General features: G+C 36.9%; 1 pseudogene; it reads right to left on the bottom strand.

The window, feature by feature from the left end:
• Positions 1-4516: 4516 nt before the first annotated feature.
• On the bottom strand, positions 4517-25140 carry LOC123252452 (annotated as a pseudogene).
• Between the last annotated feature and the right edge of the window lie 1228 nt (positions 25141-26368).

The following is a 26368-nucleotide window of genomic DNA, read 5'->3' as shown; positions in this document are numbered from 1 at the left end:
TATCATTTAAATTCTCATCCTTTAAAATTTCTATTCTTGTGTGTTTTTTACAGTGTAAATGATTAGTACATGTTTATAATTGATAAATCAGGAAATAGATAGGCATTGGAGGCTTTTGCTCAATTATAAACACCTATATTTAATTTATTTCAATTTGATATATTCACAACCCATATACATATGTAATATACATACATGTATATATGTGTATATATATATATATATATATATATATATATATGTGTGTGTGTGTGTAGACACAGGCAGTGAACTTCACTGAAGTAAGTCTTCAGTCCTAGGATCGTCCAAGAATGCATTCTGACTGCAGAGAGAATATGTCCGTGTCTTCACAGCCTAGTCCCAGGGCATGAATTTAGAGGCACTTAAATCCCAAACTATTGAGGGGAAAGAAGTAGAAAAATTTAAATTAAATTTAGATTTAGAAATCTAAAAAAAATTTTTAAAAAGGGGAAATGGAGAGACATAGTCCTTATAGAATCATGGAAGTAGAGAACTGGAAGGGACCTTAGCAGTCATCCATTCCAATACAAGTTGAATATATATCTTGTGTGTGTATGTGTGCATGTGTGTAGTGTGTTATGTATTGTTTGTTGTTGTTCAGTTACTTCAAGACTCCGTGGACAAATCTTGCCAATACTATTGATGGACTTTTCTTGGCAAAGATACTGATGTGGTTTGCCATTTCCTTTTCCAGTGAGTTATGGCAAATGTAAATGAAGGGACTTGCCCAGGATCACACAGTTAGAAATGTCTGAGACCAGATTTGAACTCACAATGAGTCTTCCTGACTCCAGGCTCAGAATTCTCTTCATTGAACCACCTAGCTGTCATACATACACATGTGTATATATTATACATGCCTGTATATATGTACATACATGTGCATGTGTGCATATTTAAAAATACACACATATTAGATACATCCAAAGAATACTGCAAAGGAATTCCCACTGTTATATGCCAAATGAGCATTCAACTTCTGCTTAAAGACCTCCAAGGAAAAGGCGCTCACTACCTCATGAGGCAGTCAATTCCACTTTTTGACAGTAGGTAGTAAATGTCTAGATGATATAGTAGATAGAACTGGTCTTGACATCAGCAAGACCTGAGTTTAAATCTTACTTCAAATATTAGCCTTGTTATTTAGAATGTCAGCTTTACTTTGCCAGCCTTAATTTCCATCTGTAAAATGAGGATAATAATACCTCCTACCTCACAGTTATTGTGAGGATCAAATGAGAATATATGTAAAGAGCTTTGCAAACTTAAAGCACTGTATAAATGGCTAACTAGCTAGTTTAATCGGCTTCTTTGCACCTTATACCTATTGCTATTGCTCCTGCTCCTGTCCTATGGAGCCAAATAGAACAAATGTTATGCCTCCACCAAGCCCTTCAAATACCCGAAGACACTAAGGAGAAGACTTTCTTCCATGAGTCTTCTCTTTTTCAGACAACGCTGGAGTTCCTCCCACCCATTCACAAATGGGACTGGTTTTGTTTTAATTGCTTTAAAATTCTTTTCAGTGACTCTATTAAATGTTTATTATTTCACTATTGTTCCCTTCTTGAATTTGTTGGCTTGTTGGTAAGCAAAGGAATATTTAGACCTCAGTTTAGCTTCCTATATTCTCAGGATTTCTCAAGTGAGTGGATGAATGAGTCAGGATAAGAGTCTTGGAGTGGTTTGCCACATCATTTGAACCCAAATCCATGTGGATCCAAGGAAAAAGTACCTATGGCTATATTGATTTTTTCCCTTATGCCTAATTCATCATCATTATTAGGTTAAAATACCCAAAGCTTAAAACCTAACACAACTACTTTAGATGTTCTAATAGCCTAGAATGGACTAAAAGTACTTGGGGGGGGGCTGATTATATTTTTGTTTAAATATCAAGTAAAGGGAAACCTTGTTCATTTGGATTGTCTGGTGATAAGGTCATCTGAATGACCAAAAAGTCCAAACCATGAAAATTTTAAAAAATAAAAGCAATTTTTACTTCTAGGTACAAATATGCAATTCAAATTAACTGAAGGTAGAATTGCCAAGCAAAAGAATTTCCTGGACTTGCTTTAATGGGCAAAAGCAGAGAGATTATAATTAGTATCTTGAAAGTGGTTGAAATCTGTTGTTCTCTTAAGTCTATTGTTTTTGCAATGAATGTATTTTACAAATCATTTTTTCCAAAGCTAAACATAAACTCCAGACCAGACTCTAACACAATTATCACTGGTTCTGGATTAGGGTATCCAAAGGAATGAAATTGCATTATATTTAAGAAAGACTGATGAAATGATCAGTTTCTCTGCTTCTAGAATAGCATGGCACTAATCTCTATGAAGTTCTTTTTTCCAAATTGTTTTTGATTTTTAATTGCTGACCTGATTATGACTGCTGATCTCATTCTTAAATTATCGGTTGAATATAAAACAGCTGTAGCTTTTATGACCTGAACAAGATTAGGTTTGCAACAAAATAAGTTGAGCCCAACACTTGCAACTAACTTGTACAGAAAAGTCCTGGGAGGAAGGGAGGTCATGGAGGGAGAGTGGAAAATCCATTAAAAGCAACCTTTCTGTGGGAACAGGGGACCTTCTTGAAATAAGTCTTTTTTCACTTTTAGCTAGTAAGAAACTTATTTCTTGCTGCCTCACATAGTTAATGCTGAAATGATGGAAACACCCTAAAATGTTATGTCTCATTGGTTCTCAAAGGTCAAGCCACCATCATCACATTTTATCCCTCTAATTCAGGGCTAGAAGCAACATAGCACACTGGGCAAAGAGCTGATACTGGAGAAAAAAAAAATCTAGGTTCATGGCTCCCTGGTAGCAGTGTGATCCTATGAAGTGCCTCAGGAAACTCTCTGGAGACAATAAATTGAAAGAACTAGTTTTAAAAGAGGAAGTTTGCAGAGAGGAAAATCACAGAACAAGACCACCCTCATGCTGCCTCCCATCCCCCACAAATACAGGGCTATGTTGAAGAGAGAATGAGAAGAGTTCTTGGATTTGGAAGGTCTTAAATGTCATAATTCAGAATTCCCTCATCCAAGCGCTTAGGATGGACAGGACCCATCTATGTTACCTGTGGGCATGAAGGGGCAACTACATGGCTCACAGATCATTATGAGACTGAGGTTTCACTGCAAAAACCCAGATGGAATGGGGAAAACCACTATTGAACTTCAGTGAGTATTCCCAAGTGTCCATACCAACAGGAGACCTCAGGAGCTCATCCTCAAGACTTTATAAAACCAACACTCTCCAAGATTCAAAAGCAGCCAAGATAGCTTTGCGTAGTCTATATGATTCAGATAACTGAGGTTGGTACTCTATCTATTGCACCACCTTGCTGCTCCTGCATGTCAGTAATCTATAGTAAGACTGAATGCCCAGGTTGCTGCCTCAGTTTCCTCACCTGTAAAATGACAATAAGAGTATCTATCTCACTCAAAGTTCTTGTAAAGTCAAATGAGGTAATACATGGTTTTGTTTTGTTTTTTACTTTACAAACTTTCAAATGCTACAGAAATGTTGGTAGCAATAATAACTAATCTTGTTCTTATCTTTTTTTTGATACGGATCAGGAAGAAATAGTCCTGGAACAAGTAACAATCCAGCTCTCATTCTTTTATACTTAATGTTCTATAAACTACAGAGATGATTAAAATAACTGATTTTTGAATTTGGATAAAAATATTGGGCTGTAAGTTTATCTTCTGTAGACTGACTCATCCTTGTGGCCATGAGTACAGGGATCACATGTACCACCTCCTGTCTTGTTTGCTACATTTCTATGTTTTAAAATTTTAATTATCTGTGGCTTGGAGGCTGAGTATTTAGTATGTTAAACTCTATTAACAATATTGATCTTGAGTTTTTATGGGTAAATGTTATGTCCAGGCGATTGCCTATGACAGTTCATTCTGTGATAATGGCCTAATTACACTATAAATTTCTCATTGGACAACTAGGTGGTGCAGTGGATTGAGTGCCAGGCCTGGAATTAGGAAGATTTATCTTCCTGAGTTCAAATCCGGCCTCAGATACTTACTAGTTGTGTGACTCCAAGTAAGTCACTTAACCCTGTTTGCCTCAGTTTCCTCATTGTAAAATGAACTGGAGAAGGAAATGGCAAACCACTCCAAGATCTTTGCCAAGAAAACCCCAAATGTGGTCACAAAGAGTCAGACACAACTGAACAACAACAAAATTGCTCTCTAAGTTCTCCAGGATATTTTGACGTGGGCATTTGCACCAGGAGGATTTGTCATCTGTCAGTCCATCAGAGAGAATGACTTTTTGATATCCAATTCTAGTGACCAGGTCGTGTCTTGCTAGATTTTTACAATCCACAGTGATGTGTTGCTCAGTTTCTACTATTTTCTTGCATAATTTACATAAATAATTGAGATTGGGTTATTTTCTGGAGGCAATAATTTGATCCTCAATTGCAATCATAAGTAACTTCCTTTTCCACAAACAAATCCTCATGATTCCTCTACCATTTTTAATGCTTCTTTTTCAAGATACCATTGACTAAGTTTGCATGGATTTTGCCTGTTGTAGACCTTTTGACTATTCTTGGATCTCAGCCATTTCACAGGTTCCTTTTTGTCACATTCATCAAATACAGCGATCACAGGTACCTTTCTTCCAACTTGACTATTCAGTGATGTAACACCTGCCTGTTTCAAAAGTGTCTCGGTAGATTTTTCACCTATTCATCATGTGTTCTAAGAATTTCTATTAATCTCCTTTTTTGTCAAAGAAGTATCCGTCTTTCTTTAATGACCTTAGGGTAATGGGCTTTGTGTATTGTTAATAATGAAAAATAATTAATAACAATAATTTCATTAGGTCATTTCCCAAATCTCTTACTATTTATTATACAATTCTAAAAGTATACAGACTGTTATTACAAAAGCGTTCATTACCTTATTAATTGGGTAATTGCATAAAAATCATTGGGATAAAAAAAGTTAAATACCTTATAGTATTCTTCCTCTTCAATTTTGATTTAAGGATGACAGTAAATCTTTAGTATTATCATCATAATTATTATTATCCACTGTTCTTTCAACTTTCCTAAAGCAATTGTAAAAACTGCATGCTTATAGTGCAGGACCCAATCATACAATCTTGATTACTGCTAAGCCTCTCTTGACAACTCATAAAGTAACTTGGAGCAAAGGAAATTTTCATGGTTTCAGTCAGCTGATAATGTTATTGAATAGCAAATAGGCTTCCTCCCTCTTTACAGATGAGCACATGTGTGTTTTTAGGTGTTCCATTATTACTTAGATGGCCCAATCATTACAAAATTCCTATGGTTTTTCTGTGGTCTCTTATCCTGTATAACTAGCCAAATCCTGTTATAATCCCTGTTTTCTCTCCCTTTTGCTATTTTACCATAAAGCCTTGACTATACTTCCCTTGATCCTTTAGTTCTCACTCCCCATGTATACACTTCCTCCAGAATCATTGTTCATGGTTCTCAAGAATAGACATAAATGCCTCTCCCCATCCCTCACAAGGAACACAGAAGACAGCTAGAATATGGCCAACAAAGATAAGAAGAACAAATGATGTTTTGTTGATTTGTGGCAGTTTTGACAAATCCATCCCTGAGACTCTGTATTACCCAGTTCAATTTTGTTTACTTCTCAGCCCTCAAATGTATTTAAGTTTTTATCCAAAATTGCTATTCAGTTAAAATGGCCTTGACGAGTAGAAGTAGAAGGGGTCTGAGGGAAAATAAAAGGGCTAAATGGGGCTTGTATTGGATCTTTGTTTAGACCCATGCAGCACTGGGTGAGACAGAAATTTGATGGAATCAAAGACTGAGTTGATCTTTTGTGAGGCATTCCTTCAATCATTCATTTATTTACTCAGTCAGTTATCAAAGATTTGAGAACTCATTCTGCTAGAGGACTGAAGCAAATAGAAAGTAGAGACTAGACAAACCAAGCCCTTTCACTTAAGGAGGTCCTGGCCATTGTTCTTCAAATAGTTATCATCCTCATTCCATTAAAGCACATTTTGACAAATGCCATGATAACATTTCAATCCATAAAACTTAGCCATATCCACACCCTGGCCCAAAGCCCATAACCACTGGTTCTATGGACACAAAGAACTCCACTAGACAGAATTTCCACTGCATAAAAGATGCATCCATTAAAGCCTCTTTCCTTTTCTTCTTTGTTATTGTATTTTTATAATACTTCATGGTTTCTAAAGCATTTTCACATATAATAATAGTAACAATAACAGTGTATATTGATATCAGACTTAAAAACTTATTTATAAACACTTTTCTCACAATAGTCCTATTAGGTAGATAGTGTAAATATGATGGTCTCCATTTTGCCAGTTGAGGAAACAAAGGATTAGAGATGAAATGGGCCAACACATGGTCCAGAACTAGGAAAGGACTTTTAATTAGAGCCCATGTCTTCTAATTCCTGGGCTCACGTTCTTCCCACCATAAGATGCTGATTGTCCTCTTAGAATAGTAAAAGTATTTGAAGATGGTGATCAATCAATCAGCATCTATTAAGCACCTATTATATGCCAGTTACTGTGATAAGCACTGGGTTTTCAAAGATAAAAAATGAAACCATCACTAACCTCATGGAATTATATGGAATCATTATATTTTTCAAATGGTCTTTTTGGCATTTAGGCGATGTACAGTACTTTTAATTTTTTTCTTTCTGTAGAGTTTCCAGCTATATGATAATTGACTTTTTATATCTATGATAAAGTCTTTCTACTTGAGAATAGACCAACCTGGACCTGTCTCAGTACGGGGACTTCATGCTAACAATCATCTTGAAATCTCTTCTCAGCACCTAGCACAGTGCCTGACACAAAGTGGGTGCTTAATAAATGGATTTTAAATTCTTTCCTTCTAAAGTTTCTTTCCTTCTTTCCTACATCATTATTCCTATCTGTAAGTCAGGGTTTCATTCTTGCTAAATCCACCAAGATCCAGAACTTAATTCTTTCCTCCCCACAATTATCAAGCTTCTTTAATTGACAATTTACTCTTTTCCCTATATCCACTATACTAGTCCTGTGGTCTCAGCAGCATTTCCAGCCACTTACTACCACATCATTCATGCCATTGGCGTTTTGGCCTCACCTAGTTCCCTGCTGAGTCTGAATCTCCTTGGTGTGGCCATCTCTATGCTACTATCAATATCCTATACTGATTTCTCCCCCTTCTCTTAACCTTTACATATGCCCTCTGTATTCACCTGGGATCACCCATGCTTTTCTTCTCCTCTTGCATGCTGGAGAATACCCAATAATGTCACAAGACAGAACAAATCTGGCCTTCTACAAATCTACGGGTATCACTTCACAGTGAAGTGCTCTTATCTTTAAAAGAAATAAACAAAAGCTTGACCATGGTGTCCCCATTTTTAGCCACGCTTTCATTACCAGATACTTCAATAATTAATAATCTGTATCCTTCCTCCAAACCCTACTACTTTTTTAAAAGCCCTTTTCTTCCATCTTAGAACAAATACTGTGTATTAATTCCAAGATAGAAGAGTGGTTAGTGCTAGGCAATGGAGTTAAGTGGATGGGGGCCAAAGTGTCCTCCAAATGCTGCCAAGTTGGTGTAAGCAATCAAAAGAACATAGAAACAATAACTAGTTGATTAGCATGGGGTCACCTTTCAGATAAGATACATGAGTTGCTTAGATTCACAATTATGAGAAAACTCTTTATATCAGTCTTTAGATATAACCTAGGACCTTGTCTTGGGAGTCTCTGGACCACAAGTACAGATAGTTCAGTTCCCCAGTCACACAGGACTAGGTTCAAACAATGCTCCATTTCCACACTCACTGCCTTCCTTAGAGTCTGTGCAAAAAGGAGAAGAATTTGACCAAAAGTTGCCCCAGGGTATTTAATATATCATTAGCATCCCACCTCCCTCCAACAGTGGACAAAAGAAGTGAATCATGGGCAAAGCTACACAGACCAAAGTGGACCTTGGGAGCAGTGACATCAGTTCCCTAGAAATGGCAGGTTAACAACTGCCCAAATAAATAACCCCTCCCTTAGTAACTAATCAAACTAGAAAGCATTCTTGAATCCCCCCCTATCCTCCTACACACTCTTACTCTTACTTTTACTTACTTCCTATAGTAGCTAGCTAACTGTCTATAGCCACTCTGTTACTATAATCTCTTATAATATATATTACTATATTCTCTTTTAACATATATCATGAAGTTTATAAGTAAGCTTTGTAATGATAATTTTTATTTTATTATATATTATTTTATTATAAGTGTGCTTTATTATGAGCTTAATTCCTCTCAATATAGCCAGTTTGAGCTGTCAATCAATTCTTTGGATAAGACCCCAATCAGCTTTGCCCACATCAAAGTGACTTACCCGAAGTCATAGGACTAGGAAGTATCTGAGGCTGGGTTTGAACTCAGGACCTCTAGTCTCTAGGCCTGACTCTCAATCCACTGAACCACTTAATATTTCTTAACCTCATGTAAATTGACTTGCCCTCACTGATCTACTGAAACTATTTTCTCTGAGATGATCATTGATCTCCAAATTGTTCTGATCAGTGGCCTTTTCTTATTCCTCATTCCCTTTGATTTTTAAGAATCAATTGACCCTACTCCTTCACTTTTGAATCCTTCTTCTCCTGGGCTGTTCATGGTACCACATATTCCTTCTGAACCTTAAAGTCTGCTTCTCCCTTTTCCCTTCATTTTGTCCTCTGTCTCTCCATGCCTCATTTTGGATGTTCAACAAGGTTCAGTCCTTGGTCTTTATGTTTTTCTCTTTCAACACGTTCTCCCTCAGAGAACTACCTACACTTTAGCTGTGTAATAATAATGATGAGAAATATGATAAGAAGGAGGATACTGTTGTATATACTTTGCTAGATATTCACAAAGCATCCACAGTTTCCCTCCTTAGGGCTCAGTGTACAAACTGATCTGGAGATCCTTCTTACAAAATTATAACTTTTATTTATATAATAAAGGTTTGAGGATAATAAAGATATATAAAAGGTTCCTTAACAATAAAGAAAGCTAAATAAATCCAACCCACCAACATATATTCCTAATTTCATCACTATAGTTGTTACCTCTATAAAGAGGATTCCCAAATGTGACTGACAACCAACCACATCCAATTAGTTACTAAATCTTGTCGGCTTTTCCTTCTTATGTTCTCTCACATCTATCTCTTCCTTCCTAATCTTTTGGGCACTACCTTCCATCATGTGTTCCATCAAGCCTGATTTACTGCAAAACCTCCCAAATGGTTGGTGTGTCTGGTTCTGTTTCTTTCATCTCCATCTCTACTATCATCCTTCACTTCAGAATTATCTGCCTAAACTTGCATAGTTCATTTAGGGGCTAAGTTGGCCAGGGATGGTTTTCCTTCATCAATTTTGGTATTATGAACATATTCAACATTGATTCCTTCTGTGGTTTCCTATTACCTTCAAGATAAAGATCCTATACTTGGCATTAAAGACCCTTCGCAATCTGATCCCCAATATATCTTTTTCCTACTTCATCTCCTTCCGATCCTTTATAAGAATCATACACTTACTGGGCCACTTGCCTAAACATAGCTTGCACATATCTAATTCCTGCCCAAAATAGGCTCAGAAATAATGAAAGGGAACTCTATAGATCCCTTCTAGAATAGAAAACAATGGCCTTTCCCAAAAGAAAATTAATTTTCAGAAACTCACCAGTTAGTACAAAAATCTTCATTTTTGTACTTTGTTTTATTTATTATTTGAATTTAAATGCAGATTTGTTAATTATCAAAATTCTTTCTCTGATGACTCATTAAGCCTATTAATTTATAGGTTCAAGTAAAGTGTTGTTCAGACCTGTCCAGCTCTTTGTGACCTCACTGGGGGATTTTCTTGGGAAAGATACTGATGTGGTTTACCATTTTCTTTTCCAACTCATTTTAAAGATGAGGAAACTGAAGCCATCTGGGTTAAATGACTTGCCCAGGGTCATGCAACTGGTAGATGTCTGAAGCCATATTTATATTCAGGTCTTTGTGACTCCAGGCCTAGTGTTCTATCCATTGTGCCACCTGGCTACCCTAGGTAAAGTAATAGAAAAAACCTTTTATAAATGTCGTTTCAAGCAGGATTCAAATCTAGACTTTTTGCCCATTTGGCAGGCCTGTCTAAAAATGTCTTGACCCTGAACTGCGATGAGGTTAGCAAGTACCTTTTGGCAGCCATTCACTGACAAACAGCTGCAGGGTTTTTATAGGACAGCAAATAGGTTAAATAAATAAAAATTCAAATGAACTCTTTCCATTTTCTCCTAACCAGTGTCTCCCAACTGGCTTTTAACTGAGAGTCTAATTATGCCATGTTTGTTTTCCCTCTATGTACCAAATGATGTGGCATCTAAAAAAAATAAGATGTTGTAACTTTATGTGACTAAGCCAGTCAAGGTTTTTCTTCTAGAAACTTTATTTTTGACCACTTTTCCTTAAAATGATAGAATATTTAACCTGGCCTATACACAGTCCAGTTTGATTCTATTGAAGTCAAAGTCCTATTCCTGCTTTTCTGTGTTGTGAACACTGAATATGGGGTCATAGGACCTGAGTTTGACTCCTGCCTCTACTATTGTGTTTATTCATGTGTCCTTGGACAAATCACAGCCTCGGCTTCCTCATCTTCATAATGAGGGAGCCAGACTAAATTATCTCCAGGGTCTCTTCCAACACTTCATTCTGTGTTAAAGTTACCTTTCAGATGAAGAATGGAAACCTTTGCTGACATGAGGAAAAGAAATTTGTAAAACTGTGACTTCAGGAGAAAAAAAAACACAAATTATTTATTAGAATTCTTTTATTCATTCAACAGTTTGTTGAGTGCTTTCTAAATGCAAGGAAGACCCTTTGATAGAGGTTGGGGGAAGAGAAACAAATGTAATATAAGCAAAAAAAAAAAAAAAGAGCTACTCCTACCATGGTTTCTAAAGTAATTTGCTTTTCCTTTACATGTGCAAAGAGGACACTTGATAGCCCCAATGCATAGGAGCTCTTCATTGTTTTTTTCTGGTAAAGAGAATGGTCTTGGCCTATTTTATTTACTCCCCCTATTGATCAAACTCACTCATATATAAGGTGTCAGGCCAGGGAATTGGCAGGAACCAATTCTTTTGACACCATCATTATAATAAACTCAGCAGACTGGCATAGTAGATAGAAGTCCAGCCTTTGGGTCAATAAGACTTGGGTTCCTCTCCCATTCCTGACAACCAGCTATGTGACTTCTTAGCACCAAGGCAAGTTCCTGAGGCTATCAGCTACAGATTAGTTGCTGACCTGCACTGGCAAAGAGATTTTCCTCATTGGGAAATCAGAAAAATGGACAAAGACAAGTATATAGATAACAATTCACATTTAGATAGTATGTTCTGCTTTATCAAGTTCTTTCCTCAGAACATTTCTGATGCAAGTGTTCTGTTCCATCTTACAAATGAGGAACCAAGGCTTAAGATAATGACCTTGCCTAAGGTCACATTGCTATTAAATGTCAATGGTGGGAATAGAACTCAGGCCTCTGACTCCAAGATAAATCCTTTTTTCTACTATATTACTCTTCCTTATTGCATTTATTTGCTACACAAGAATTTTACTTTTGCTATGTAGTGAGCTACTTATTCCCACTTCCTTAGTTTATACTCTGACTAACAGACACTTGAGAAGATAGGAGGTCAGGGTTTCAGACTTTTAAAAAAAATCTTGAGATTAAAATGATTTTACTGTTCTATTTCCATGTGAAACAGTTCTCAGGAGAAAATGAGAAGGCTATTTGAATGGAAAGTCAGAAAAAAATCTGACCTTTTTGCTGTCTTTGCATTACAGAATCTGGATCTCTGAGTGATCATTGATATTTAAGTAGCACTCTAAAGGTTGTAAAATGTTTTATACAAGTTATCTCTTGTGGACTCTCACAGTAACAACCCTCTGGGTTAGATATACATCAGACGTTATTATCTCTATTCTACATATGATGAAATAGTCAAAGTGATTTACCCAGGATGCACAGCTATTAGGTACAAGAGGTGGGATTTGAATCTGGACCTTTTTTTATTGACTCCAAACCATTCTCCTGTCCCTTCTGGACCAGAACAGTAGTGGGTCAAGCAGTAGTTGGGAGGAAAAATGTGAGGGGAAAAGCATTTATTAAGCACCTACTATATGAGAGGTACTATGCAAAGGACTTTACAAATAGATCTTGTTTGGTCCTCACAACAACCCTGTGAGTTAGTTAACCCCATTTAAAGTTGAGGAAACTGAGGCAGACAAAATTAAGTGTCTTACCCAGGGTCACACATCTAGAAAGTGTCTGACTCAGATGTTCCTAACAGCCCCAATTTCCATTTGCTTATTTGAGTACAAGCTATTCTAGCACTGTCTCACTGCAGTAGCTATTTTCTTATTTCTATTTGGTCTGGGACAGGCTCCTTACATAGTCCATTAGGGTACCACATTGAACAATGATGATTTCTCTTCCTCATTGTTTGTGTTGATCATATTTCCAGCAGTGTGTCAACAAGAGTCCATGAAACAAATGTTTTTACACTCTAGAAAATGAGAAAAAATGCTTTTTAAAGTAATTCTTTGGGTGCCCCCTGGGAAGAGAATTTTAGCCTGCCCCAGACCCTGCCAGCTCCATTCCTCCATTTTTCCCACAGCACTCTCTGATCAGCAGGTACTGTCACTACCACATGTTCCCCTCGCCAAGGCCTAGAATTCTTTAACCTGAACAATAATAGCAACAGCAGTGAGGGCAACTTCTATTCTCTACATATGATGCTCTATTGTCATGAGAAAATTGGCTAAACCCTTGGTTCAGCTACTCATTGGTTTCCTATAAATGCAATTTCTTATCAGTGAATGAGAAGGAGCAAGTATCAGAGACTGGTTGTGGATGAAGTATTCAAGACTGGGAGACAATAAGCATGTACAAATTTGTAGAAGTCTCCATTACTTCCGTTTATCCATAGAACATTATTAGAAAGGGAGTCATGAGCTCATCCTATAGGATTTTCATATAAAATTATGTGTATACAGATATCTCTGGCCATTTTTTTAATTTTAGGACTATTTAGTAGATCAAGAATTTGGTATTATAGTTGCCTTTTGGCTTAAAAAAAAACCTATTATGTGGGGTCAGCCATTAACTGACAGAATTTATAAATGGATTTTTGTGATATATATATATGTAATTTATATTTGTATATGTGCATATTCATAATCCTCTATATATAGAGATCTATATATAATTAGATTTATTAACATATAGAGGGAGAGAAAGAGAAAGAATGAGAATGTGTGTGTTCCAAAATGGAATTAAGTCAATGAGATCCTAGGTATTTTGCACATGTAACATTCACTGAATCAACAAATACAGGTATTTACAAGTTCCTATACTTGATCAGCTTGGATACTTTGACCAAAAAGGTGGCGAATATTCTTGTTTCTGAAGTCCAATGAGTTGTCCATGTGACACTATTCCTTTCCACCATGTGAGGCGTCATTCAGTAATATTGCATAGAATTGAAGAGCAGTCCTTTCTTTTTAGGGGAGTAACAGAGGGTTCTAGAAGATGTAAATTTTAATTGAAGGGAAGGAGCCTCAAATATAGTTTTACTGTATGACACAACTGAGAATTTACCATACTCAAAAGTACTAGAAATACTTGGACTCTATTCTGGATTGCTTCTACAACCACTTCTCACGGTGTTGTTAGGCCAATACCTTCCTCCTCAGTATATGATATTGTTTGATAAGTTCATTAGAGTGGTATAAAATAAACTTCTGTGAGGTCCAAAAGAAGGATGAGAGAAGGATTTTGGGGAGGAGTTGGCATTCGAGTTAGGTTTTAAAGGATGAATAGGAATTCATCACACAAAGAAAGGGATGCTGGGCATTGTAGGCACAGGAAATGTAATCAAAGGTATAAAGGCAGGAAAATTCAGGGCACATTTGCAAAACTCTTTTTATAAGTTGTCTTATTTAACAAGAGCATAGACTTTGTGGAGGGAAGAAATAATATGCTATAAGAATGGAGAGATAGGGTGTTGCCAGTCTGGAGAAGACCTGGAATACCAGTTTAAGGTGTTTTAACTTTGCTCAGGAGGCTATAGGGAACTTCTAAAGATTTATGAATAATGCACTTGGTATGTAGGCTTTTCTTTTGGGTAACAGACCAGTACCATATCATTGCTGGCCATGTGCTAAGAAAAGTCCTCAAAGTGAGCAGACTCTTGAGTGTGTGGAGGGGGTGGAGAGGGGAAACTGGAGATTGTGTTTGTTTTATGAGCAATGGCATTCTGATATGTATTTCCAACATCTGATGTTATCGTTGTGTTTATGATGAAGTCATTTGTTTGGATTTTCTCCTCTAATACATTCCTTTTTGTCCTTTCCATAAAGTATTTCTGGACTGCTGGGCTTCTAATAACCCTTTCTAGGAAGGGAATTTGGATCTCTTATGTTGGATAATTGATGGGGTAGGGGAAGTCCTTGAAAGTGGGTTAAGTTAAGAAGGAGATGATATTTGTATCACAACCAAAATTGGTTCTGAAGTAATGGGACATTTGGGTCATTTACCCCAAAGTCACAGGAGTAAATGGATTCTTGCTGGTCTGAACTTCCAGAGTTGGGGCCACTGAATTATCTGCATTTATGGATACTCCTCAGCCAATCTGCCAGTTGCGTGTTGGTAAGAGAGGAGAAAGACTTCCTCTCTGGTTAGAGATTTGTTTATTTTAATACTAATAAAGGGCAAAGGACTCCTTTCCAAAATTTTGGCTCAAGGTCTAGAATTAAACCAAACCAGCCATTTTAGATTGTAAGGTTGTAGAAGACAATGACTGTCCATGTCTTTTGTTGTACAACAAAGCCAGTGTATGTGAATTGTTGGTTGGTTTTTTTATACATAAGAAGCTTCAGGGTTAGGTAGGAAACCAAGGTAAATATGGAGACCCAAACCCTTAGCACCACATTTTATCCAAGTTAAATCTGCCACGTGGCTTAATGACCAATAATAATAACTCGCAATCACTTTTAAGTTTACAAACTACCACTTTAAGAAATGATGAACAGGATAATTTTAGAAAAAAATGAAAGACCCTTCTGATGCAGAGTGAAATAAGCAGAACCAAGAGACTATTGTACATAGTAACAGCTCTAAAGTGGAATGATCAACTGTGATAAACTTAGTTACTCTCAGCAATACAATGATCCAGGACAATTCTGAAGGATTTAAAACAAAAAATGCTATCCACCTCAAGAGAAAGAGCTGCTGGAGTTGGAATGCAGCTCAAAGAATACAATTTTTCATTTTAGTTTATTTAGGTTTTAATTTTAGGGTTTTGATTTTACATGAGTATTTTCTTGCAACAATGAACAATGGGGCAGTACATTTTGCGTGATAATACATGTGTAACCCAGATCAACTTGCATGCCATTTCCAGATAGTGGGGAGGGAAGGGATGAAGGGAGGGAGACAATTTGGATCTTATAACTTTGGAAAACTTAAGTGAAAGATCATTATTACATGTAACTGGTAAAATAAAATGTCTTTACAATTTTTTTTTTACAAACTACTTTCCTCATAGCAAATTTATAAAATACAATGATACAATAGAGAGTCAGATTTTGGCACCATGGGATTTTGGTTCAAATCTGCCACTTACTACTTGTGTGAGCTTAAGCAAATAATTTAATTTCTTTTTACCTCAGCTTCTTCATCTTTAAAATGGAGGGGGGGAGATAGGAATAGATAACCCCTAAGACCGTTTGCAACTCTAGATCTTAGGTGAGGTCGATAATGAGAGTGTTAGTATTGTTATTCCCATTTTACTGATGAAAACATACTATGCAAAGGTGATGAGGATGAATGAAAATGATGGCTGTTTAGAGGCAAAGCCAATTGATAGTTTTTCAAAGGCATCAGCTGACATCATTATCATCAGAATGGATTTTCAGTGATTTGTGGTAGGAATTTCTAGCTTTAAGCTGGTCTTTTTTAAACTTTAAATAATTTTATTATTCAAATACCATTACATAATTGGATATTTCTCTGCTTCATACACATTTTTAAGAAGTCTTCATCTTCACAGAAAGGCTATTACTGAATTTTCCTTCTAATGATGGCAAATACTAAAATTCTGATTTAACAGAATGATAGTAAAAATGCCTCAACTCATTTAAGTTGAAAGGGGAACATTGATACCTGGATCTTACACCCAGTAAAAGGAATGTACAAATGTCTTTGCTAAAAAACAAATAAACAAATAAATAAAATTATCTATAGGCATGGATAGTGACAACAGTAAAACTTTTACGTATCTTGATAACCAAAACCAGTAACTAAGGGAGAAATTTTCTTAAACATCAGCCTTTACTTTGGTCCTTTTTCCAACTAAATTCTCTAAAGTTAGCAAAGAACCCTGCTTTAAGTCTTGCTTCCATAACAGTTTATAATAATAGTGAATTTTTCTAGGAAATTAGAACCTGACTCCTCCCATGCCTCCACTCATGCCACCCATCCCTCCTATGCTAGCTTCTTTCTCTACTTTAAGAATTTTAGGGGGCAGTTGGGTAGATTAGTGGATTGAGAGCCAGGCCTAAAGACAGGAGGTCTTAGGTTCAAATCTGACCTTAGACGGGCAAGTCACTTAATCCCCATTGCCTATCCCTTACTGCTCTTCTGCCTTGGAATCAATATATAGTCTTGATTCTAAGATAGAAGATGAGGGCTTTTAAAAAAATATTTTAAAAAGAATTTCAGTAATAACTTCTGTTATAGTAAACTGAGAGGCTATACCAGCAGCATCCAAAAAAGTATTTCTTGCAACTTTAGTTTTAGGTCAGTTTTTCCTTTTCCCATCATATTCATGAAATTTTCAAATATGGCATCACAACTGATTTTGAAGAGTTTTGTAAAATTTTCTTAACTCTCAGTGAGACTTCAGCACCTACATACTTAGCTCTGGTCTTTGCAGGGATTTTCAGGGTATCCTTAATTATTTCTATCGCAATTTTTTACTATATTCCTTAATTGGAGGTAATGATTCTGAGGCTGGAATGTGACTAAGCAATGCATAGTCACCTTCCAGAACTATGCCTTCTTCAGTGGCAGTACATGTAACATTTAGTGCATTGAAAATGTTGTCTTCCTCTTCATTCACTTCTATACATTTATTCCATCAAACTTTATTTCAGCCACTCCATCAGAAAGTTTGGCCAAAAATTCATTTAACTTTTCTTTTTCATAGTCACTAGCGGTAATCTTTAACTTTTTAATGATTTCTTAAATACACTTTTCGGTTTGGGATTTTTCACTCTTTCCTTTCAAAAGCATCATCTTTGGTCACAGTAACCTCCTCAGCTTTTCCAAAATCATGAGCTTAACTGTCTTCAAGATCCAGAGTTAGTCCCTCTTCTCTAAACATTGTACCACCAGTAGATATAGTGATATCCTTCAGCTGGTTCTTCCTGTTGTCATCAAAGCCTGGAGCTTTTTACTGTAACAACCTCCATCCCAATTTTTAGGCTGTTCAAAAGCATACTTGATGGTCACCCATCAACATCTTCAGCAATTATGACTTATGGCTCATGGTGGGCATTTGTAATCTCAAGTGTGGGTACAATAGACTAGGTACTAGACATCTTTTTACTTAAGAGAACATAGTACCCTGGAATTAACACTTCCAACCTTGAATAAAATCCAGAATAAAATCCTCTGTCAAATTTAATGCTTTCAATAATTTGATTCATAATTCAATATTTTTCCATCCTTAACTGTGATGACATTGTTTCCTCTAACCTTTTTCATTGGATCATATATTATGTTACCAATTTCTTGGTCTCCATTTGCAGAAATTATAGCTTCTTCAAGGGTTGTAAATGATTTAGATTTCTACCTCTTATTTTTTTTTTAAATTCTTACCTTCTATTTTAGAAGTCAATACTAATTATTGGTTCCAAGGCAGAAGAGGGATAAGGGCTAGGAAATTAGAATTAAGTGACTTGCCCAAGGTCACATAGGTGGGAAGTATCTGAGACTAGATTTGAACCCAGGACCCCGTCTCCAAGGTTTGCTCTCAATCCACTGAAGCACCTTAAAGCCCCTGGATTGCTTCTTAAGCTCAATAATGACAGCATCAACAGCCAATATCACTTTCTCCTGATCTCCACTGAATTTGCTATTTTGCTAATCTTCTCAAAATCTTCCTTAGCAATGGACAATAAAAGGACCACGGCAGTGGTAGTGTCATCTGCAGTCTCTTCATTTGTATTATTGGCAACATCTGGAATTAGTGTGGCACCAATGTTTTTATATTTATTCTTCAAGTCATTTGCTTTTGCAATAGTCAAACCATCTTTTGTTATGTTGGGATTTTCCCAATTCTGTTCAATGACCACAGTTTACCTCTTTGTCCTTTTTTTAACAGCAATAGCATCAATGGAAAGATCTACACCTTAAAGCATTAAGGCTTGGGCTTCTGCTCCAAATTTGACATTGTTAATATAAGCATAAATCAAGTGGGGGGCCAGTGCCCTAGAATCTGCCCTTATGAAAGACTAGACAACCAGAGTATTTTTGTTCCCACCTGGCCCCACTTCTCCCTGGCCAGTGTCATGCCTTCAGAGTAGCAGCTTCCTTTTCTCTGCAACCAGGTACAGGACCTCCAGAAGGCTGAGTGCTAAGCTGGTCTTTTTGATCTCACATTTGGCAATGGGCATGGGAAGGATATTTGCCCTGACGGTTAGTAAGTTCACATCCTCTTGAATAAAAAGAGGAAAGAACCTCCAAGGGTGGAGACTGCTTAGAAATATACCAGTGAATCTAGATCAAAGGAGAATAAATTTCAAATTGAAATGGACCTTAAAGCTTAATAATTTGTCCAATACCTAACACCACCCATTTTACAAATACAGAAATCAAGACTGAGAAGGGAAAAGATTTTTCCCAAGGCCACAAAGGTAGTAAGAGGCAGAGCCAGACCATGAGAGAATCTTCCTCTCTCAGTGCATTTAAATCTAGTTCTTTGCATTTTCTTTAATATAGATGATTGTATATCTTTTCCCAGGACATCTGAAGGAGAGACTGGATTATATATGCCATATCTACAATACAACTATACTGAATGCAAAATTATTAAGATTTCCTAACTTGCTATTAATAAAAGTGGAAATGACTGTAAAAATGGCATATTACATGTCTATTTAAGTAAAGAAGTCTATTATAATGTGGTCATTCAATTATGTTTGACTTATGATTCTGTGGACCATAAAATCCATGGGGTTTTTCTTAGCAAAGATACTGGAGTGGTTTGCCATTTCCTTCTCCAGTAGATTAAGGCAGACAGAAGCAAGTGTTGGAGGCCAAATTTGAACTCTGCTTTTCTTGACCCTGGGTCTAGTGCTCTATGCACTGAGCCATCTAGCTGCCTCATACTGCTGATTAAATTATTCCAGAGTCAGAGCTTAATGAGTACATACAACAAAATCTTGATAAAGTAAATGTTAGTTCTATTCTCAACCCTAGCATTAAAAAAAGAATGTGTTCTATAATTTACAAGAATTAGAAGTTAAATCAGTTCAACATTCTAATTATATAGAGCAAGAAATACTAATCAGGCAGAGTACCACAAAATCTTAGAGCTCTAAGAGGCCAGCTTAACCTGAAAAAAGAGTTCCTTCAGACCACATCCTATCAGTGATCATCTAATCTTGTTTGAAAACCTCCAGTAAGGGAGAATATCATAATCATTACAGAAATTTTTAAAGTGGAATTTCTGTAATGATTATGATATTTTCTTTTACAGTAGGCCTAAATTTGCATTTTCAAAGCTTCTGCCCTCTGGAGCTAAAATCTTTCTTCCACACATCGCCCACTTAATATATGAAAACTATTACATCCTCTTTTACACTTCTCTAGCCTAAATACCTTAGTTGTCTGCAATGATTCTTTTTTTTTTAACTTTTAACTTCTGTCTTAGAATCGATATTGTATATTGGTTCCAAGGCAGAAGAGTGGCAATGGGGGTTAAGTAACTTGCCCAGGGTCACATAGCCATGAAGTGTCTGAGGCCATATTTGAACCCAAGACCTCCCATCTCTGTGTCTGACTCTCAATCCACTGAGCCATCTAGCTGTCCCCAAATCCAGTGATTCCACTGTAGCATAACCTGGACATCTTTGTCACTCTGACTGCCTTCCTCTGGGCACTGTCCAGCTTACCAACATCCTTCTAAAATTAAGGTCCCAGAACTGAACAGCTACATATTGTCTTCTATGTTATATTTCTCTCAGTATAACAAAGGAGTTCATTAGGCTTCTTGGCATCACACTGTTGACTCATATTAAGGTTGTGACCCACTAAAACCTTGAGATCTTTTTTAGATGATCTACTATCTAGGCATACCTTTCCTATATTGTACTTATGAAGTTGACTTTTGAAACCAAGAAGACTTTAAATGTATCCCTACTCAATACCGTTTTATTGTTTGACTTAATGGTCAAGTCTATCAAGATCTTTTTATAATAGACTTTTTGCTTTTACATTATTTTTATTCCAAAAAGCCTTCTTTCTTCTCCCAGCTATCCATTGTTAACTGTTAGTAATTGTTTGATTGAACTGGAAAGTTAAGAGAGTTTTAAAAAGTTACTCATGACCTTTTCTTTTTTAACTTTGAATAAAAGATTTTTTTCATCTTTATCCCAAATTTACCACTTGAAATTCACTTTGACTATTCCCTCTCTAACATTACACCTCTCCCCTAGAAAAAAGAAAAGAAAAAGAAATTTTATTATTCAAATTTGGTGAGTTCCAAGTGATTCTAGTTTTTCATTGGCTATAATGAATGTATTCATACGTTCCCACACAGACAGGGAACATGCACCCATAATTATATTATTATTATGCATGTGTACACATCTACAATAAACAAGGGCATATATCTCTCCAAGTAAAATCCATGTTTCATTTCCCAGCCCCTGTCTATGCCTGGTAGCTCCAGGAGGGAGGATACTAGTGCATTGGAGTATTGATAATAATTGCCTTATTGTTTTATAATGGTTAAGTGTCTTTCTTTGTCTTATGTTTTCTATTATAAAACCAATGCCAGCTGCAAAAAAAATACCTTGGAATAATATGTCCTTAGTACATCATAATGAATAGTTCCAACTCTGTGAATTTGTTTTGTTTTTTATTCAGTAATCTGGTGGTGGTTCTTTTAATATACCTCCCTTGCTCCATATCCCCAGAAGTTTTATCACGATATAGAATCACAAAATGACCTCCATTTTTGCCCCAAATAATTCCAATAATTGATTCCTGATCACATATCCTGGTTAACTATCAAATATTTTGAAATCATCTGTCTTCATTTACTAAGGAACAATTACTTATTATATAGGAACCTGTGTCAAAATTGATAGAAACTAAATTTAATATTCTTGCTAAGATAGTATCACTCACATCAAAATCCTGCTTTTTTTTGAGGCTGCAGGATAGGTATAATTATGAGAACTAAAGGGAACAGATGTATTTGCAAAGCATTTGGAAGATATCACTTAATGTTTCCTTTCCTTTCAAGTTTCAAGAGTTGAAGTTTTCAAGTTTCAGAATCTTTGGTACAGAGGAAGGAAGGAAGGACCCTAGGCAAGTGCTACAGTCCCAACTTACTACCTTCTTATAGCCTCACAGTGAAGAACAGAGGTTTCAAACACAGGGGCCAGCAGGTACTAGCAGTATGGCCAGAATCAACACTTGGTAAGTTGATATGCAGCTGCAGGGATCTGTTACTATTTGAGTTTGACACTGCTGGTGTAGGACATGCACCAGAAGCTAACGACTCTGCATTCTGCAGTCCAAAAAAGGCAAAAGAGTCAAGAGATAAAGAAGGGAGGTAGTTAAGAGGCAACTGATGGGAACTGAAAAGTAGCTACTGACTAATTTTTATCAGTTTCCCTACCCCAACTCTTCCTCGGTAAGCTGTAGCTGACTCTTCCTTTAAAATTAACTGAATTCTGGTGAAAATATAGTACAAATATAGCTATGGAAGACATATTTTCATCAATATTGATAACATTTCAGAAAAGAAAAAAAGAAGGTAAATCATGTTATAAAAACATTTTTCTTAGTTATGCTCTCTAAAAATACAAAAGTAAGGGGGCAGCTGGGTGGCTCAATGGATTGAGAGCCAGGCCTAGAGACAGGAGGTCCTATATTCAAAGCTGGCCTCAGACACTTCTTCCTTACTATATGGTCCCAGGCAAGTCACTTAAACCCCATTGCCTTGCCCTTAACCACTCTTCTGCCTTGGAATCAATATAGGTAAGGGTTTAAAAATATACAAAAGTAAAATGAAGCTAAAACAAAGTAAAACATTTTTTATTAATTTGTAAGATAAAAATGATATTAGAAATTATCTTGTTTTTATAAATGTAGTTATAGGAGAACATGGAATTCTCATTTCACAGATATCAGTGCATATAAAGATGATTCATTGCAAGTACGATATTTTATGACATACAGTTACCTTCTAAAGTATTCAGTGTGTGGTAGTAAATATGAATCACAAGGAAATTTCATATTTTTACCAATAGTGCCTCAAATTAAATAATAAGGCACTAAGAGTTTTCAAGCCTTCCCTAATCATAGAGTTGGAGAAGACAACAAGGTTATTCAGTGACTACAGCACTGGGCTTGGAATCAGGAAGACTCATCTTTATGGGTTCAAATCCAAACTCAGACACTAGCTGTGTGCCCCTGGACAAGTTACTTAACCTTGTCTGCCTCAGTTTCCTCTTCCATAAATGGGGATAAATACAGGCTTCAGCTCCCAGGATTGTTGTGAAGATTTAATGCATTGATATATATATATATATATATATATATATATATATATACCTTTATCTATCTCTTTATCTATCCATTTATTTACCCATCCATTCATCCATCTAATCTATTTATCTTTATCATCTCTCTTTCTCCCTCCCTCTCTCTCTGTATATATATGTATATATATACATATATATATACATATAAAGTGCTTTGCACTTTAGTGCTACCTATTATATTTGCTCTGTGCCAGGCACGGAGCACATTTTATGTGCTAGGTAAACTGAAACAAAAGTAAAAATAGTCCCTGAACTTGAGGATATCCTAGTCTATCTACTGGAGAGAAATTTTGTATAGATAAATACCTATTATATATATGCAAATATGTGCATATCTATCTATCTATATATATATAGATAAACACATATATTGTATATACGCATATATGCCAGTAAGTAAACATAAAATGCATCCATCAAAAACACAACTTAATTTTGGGATAACAGTAAGTGTTCACAACTAGAAGGAGTCAGGAAAGGCTGCCCTTGTATAAAGGCTCGATGGCACTTGAGCTGATAAAGGAGGGAGCTAAGAGACTAAGAGCAGAGGAAATGAGAAAGGAAAGCATTCCAGGAATGGTTAACAGCCAGCCTGTTATAAGGCCCAAGGAAAGATTGAATGTTGTAGGGGGCTGGCAAAAATGTTGACTGAGTAAGAACAGGGTATTCCAAAAGTCAGCATAGTTTTAAGCTGTTTGCTTAAGAGGTAAGGAGAGTCTGAACTAGTCTGGTGACTGCATGAGTAGAGAAAAGGGGCCAGATGTGAGATGTATCGTGAAGGTAGAACTCAAAAATCCTTGGCAATTGATTGAGTAATGTGATAAGGGAAAGGGAAGAGTCAAGATTAATTACAAAGTCATGAATCTAGGCAGAAGTTTGCTGATAAATGTTTAAGAACTGGAGTGCATATGACACAATTTTAAGTTTAATCTTAATGGTTTCTCCATCACTCTCTTGAATCTAGATGATTGACAAAACAATTACCTAAGCCCTGATTTGTTTCTAATTTCTGAGGCTCATACTAAAAATTTAAGAATCAGCTCCTGAGATCTGAATGGATTCCAGGATGATGGCATCCTCAACAGAAATAGGGAAATTAGAAGGAGAAATTAGAAGGCTTATCGGGAAGGGGATAAAGGTGAGGAATAATGAGTTCTCTTTGGACAAAAGAAAGTGTCTGTAAGCAACTTATGATAACAAGACTAAAATTCAGGTAGATTTATACATCTGAAAGTCATGGGAGTAAAGATGATCATTGATTCTTTGGGGCTAATAAGGGCACTGAGAAAGAAGACTCAGGACAAAGCAATGGGTTACACCTGTGCCAAGAGAGCAGAACATGGATAATAATGCATCATATTAAGGAATGGTCAGTTGGGCAGGAGAAGAACCAAGAGAGAGAAGTCTCAGGAAAACCAGGGGTATAGAGAGTATCCTAAAGGAAAGGGGTAATCAAAAGAGACAGTACAGAGTACTTGCATTCTCAGAAATTTCCTATTTATGGCATCAGGAGCAACATGGAGCCTAGGGCAAGTATCCTATGTGACTGCTACACCAAGCCTAATTCCTGAGGTCAGATGTGGCAGGTGGTTCTCGCAGAGAGGAACTACTTCCAAGTTCAGCACATTGCTGGTGATAGAAGAAGCCTCCTGGGAAATGTGGCTTTTTAGCTGGGTTCCTTTGTATAGATTCTGGTTTCAAAAGTACCAGAGCTTGAGAGATGCCAACAACCAAGAACAATCAATTATTGTAGTGGAATTTGTGGCGGGGCTGTGGGAAGAAACACATAAGTTAAATAAGGCTTGCTCCTTTTGAGGCAGCTGAAGTTTATTTCATGTGGGGGTATCCAAAACAGCAGGGGTGTCTAGGGTGGATGGGTATGTACACATGGGTGTTTGACAAAGCTTTGGCATGGCTTTATGGTCTTTGGTGTTGTTGGTGTTTAAATTTGGCAGTCATTTACTCATTCAACAAAAATATCTATTAAGCACCTCCAAAGAGTGAATTCCCTGCACCAGGACCTAAAAGATACAAAATCAGAGAAGACAAAATCTCGTTCTCACCATCTGCTCTTCAGTGCTCCAGGCTCTTTACTACTCAATGTTTGAGTCCAAAGACATTTAGCACCCCAACGAGCCATCTCTGGTTGAGGAGGTCAATGGGTTGAACCTAGATGATCTTAGAAATCTGATGATACTCTAAGTTTGTCAATTATGAAAAATGGTTTCTTGTAATCCTGAAAGACTTATGACAGGGAGTGCTTGCTCTCCACCTCCAGAGAAAGAGCTGTTGGAGTCATCTTTCACATTGTGTATTTATGATTTTATTTTGGGATTTTCATTATGTATGACTTTGCTCTTACAACAATGACCAATATGGAAGTGTGTTTTGCATGACAATTAAAAAAAGGGAAAAAAGGGTTCCTTAAGGGGCTGCCATTCCTTAGACCTTCCCTGTTGCCTAAGCTAGTGGCAGCTAGGAGAAAGACCTGGGGGATCTGGGAGGAAGAGTCATTCAGTACCTGCTTTTGCATCTGGATGTCCCAAGTCTATGTTGGCATGATCACCAGAGATTTATAATGGGTAGTTAGGGTCAGCAGTCCCCTTCCCTGCCCAGCTGTGAGATATTGGGTGCAAAGGGTGGGCATAGAGCAAGCTACAATGAACCAGGGAGTGCTTCAATTAATTCTTTTGAGATAACTTAGTGGTCACTTCTGTATCAACCCTAGAGTCTCACAACCAAGCTTTAAAAATAATGATGATTATAATAGCTAGCCTTTATGCAGCACTTTGAGGTTTGTACATAGATAGAATATACTCTCAACAACCCTGGGAGGAGGTTATTTACTATTTGACAGGTGAGAAAACTGGCAGGGATCAAGTGACTTACTCAGGACCACCTAGGTGGCAAGTGTGTGAGGCAAGATCTGAGCTCTGATCTGACTCCAGGACCAGCACTTTCTCCCAGCCTATACCATAACTGCTACCTGAATTTTGTTAAATGTCCATGGGGTGCCCATGAAGTGACATGGGAAAAGGAGAGTTGAGGTCAGTGTCCATATTGTAGAATTCTGCCCTGGTGACAAGCAAAGGCTCAGAGGTGGATAACATTCATTGCATGTCTGCTGGCTACACCCAAGTGGCCACACAATGATATTAGGTTGGGGGCAGCTGGGTAGCTCATTTGATTGACAAGTCACTTAACCCCTATTGCCTAGTCCTTCCTACTCTTCTGCCTTAGAACCAAAGACAGAAGTTCAGGGAAAGAAAGAAAATAAGGGAGGAAGGAAGGAAGGAAGGAAGGAAGGAAGGAAGGAAGGAAGGAAGGAAGGAAGGAAGGAAGGAAGGAAGGAAGGAAGGAAGGAAAAA

This window comes from Gracilinanus agilis, chromosome 1, assembly GCF_016433145.1.
Source record: "Gracilinanus agilis isolate LMUSP501 chromosome 1, AgileGrace, whole genome shotgun sequence".
In the NCBI taxonomy this organism is placed as follows: Eukaryota; Metazoa; Chordata; class Mammalia; order Didelphimorphia; family Didelphidae; genus Gracilinanus; species Gracilinanus agilis.
This window is presented reverse-complemented; position numbering and strand designations above follow the sequence as displayed.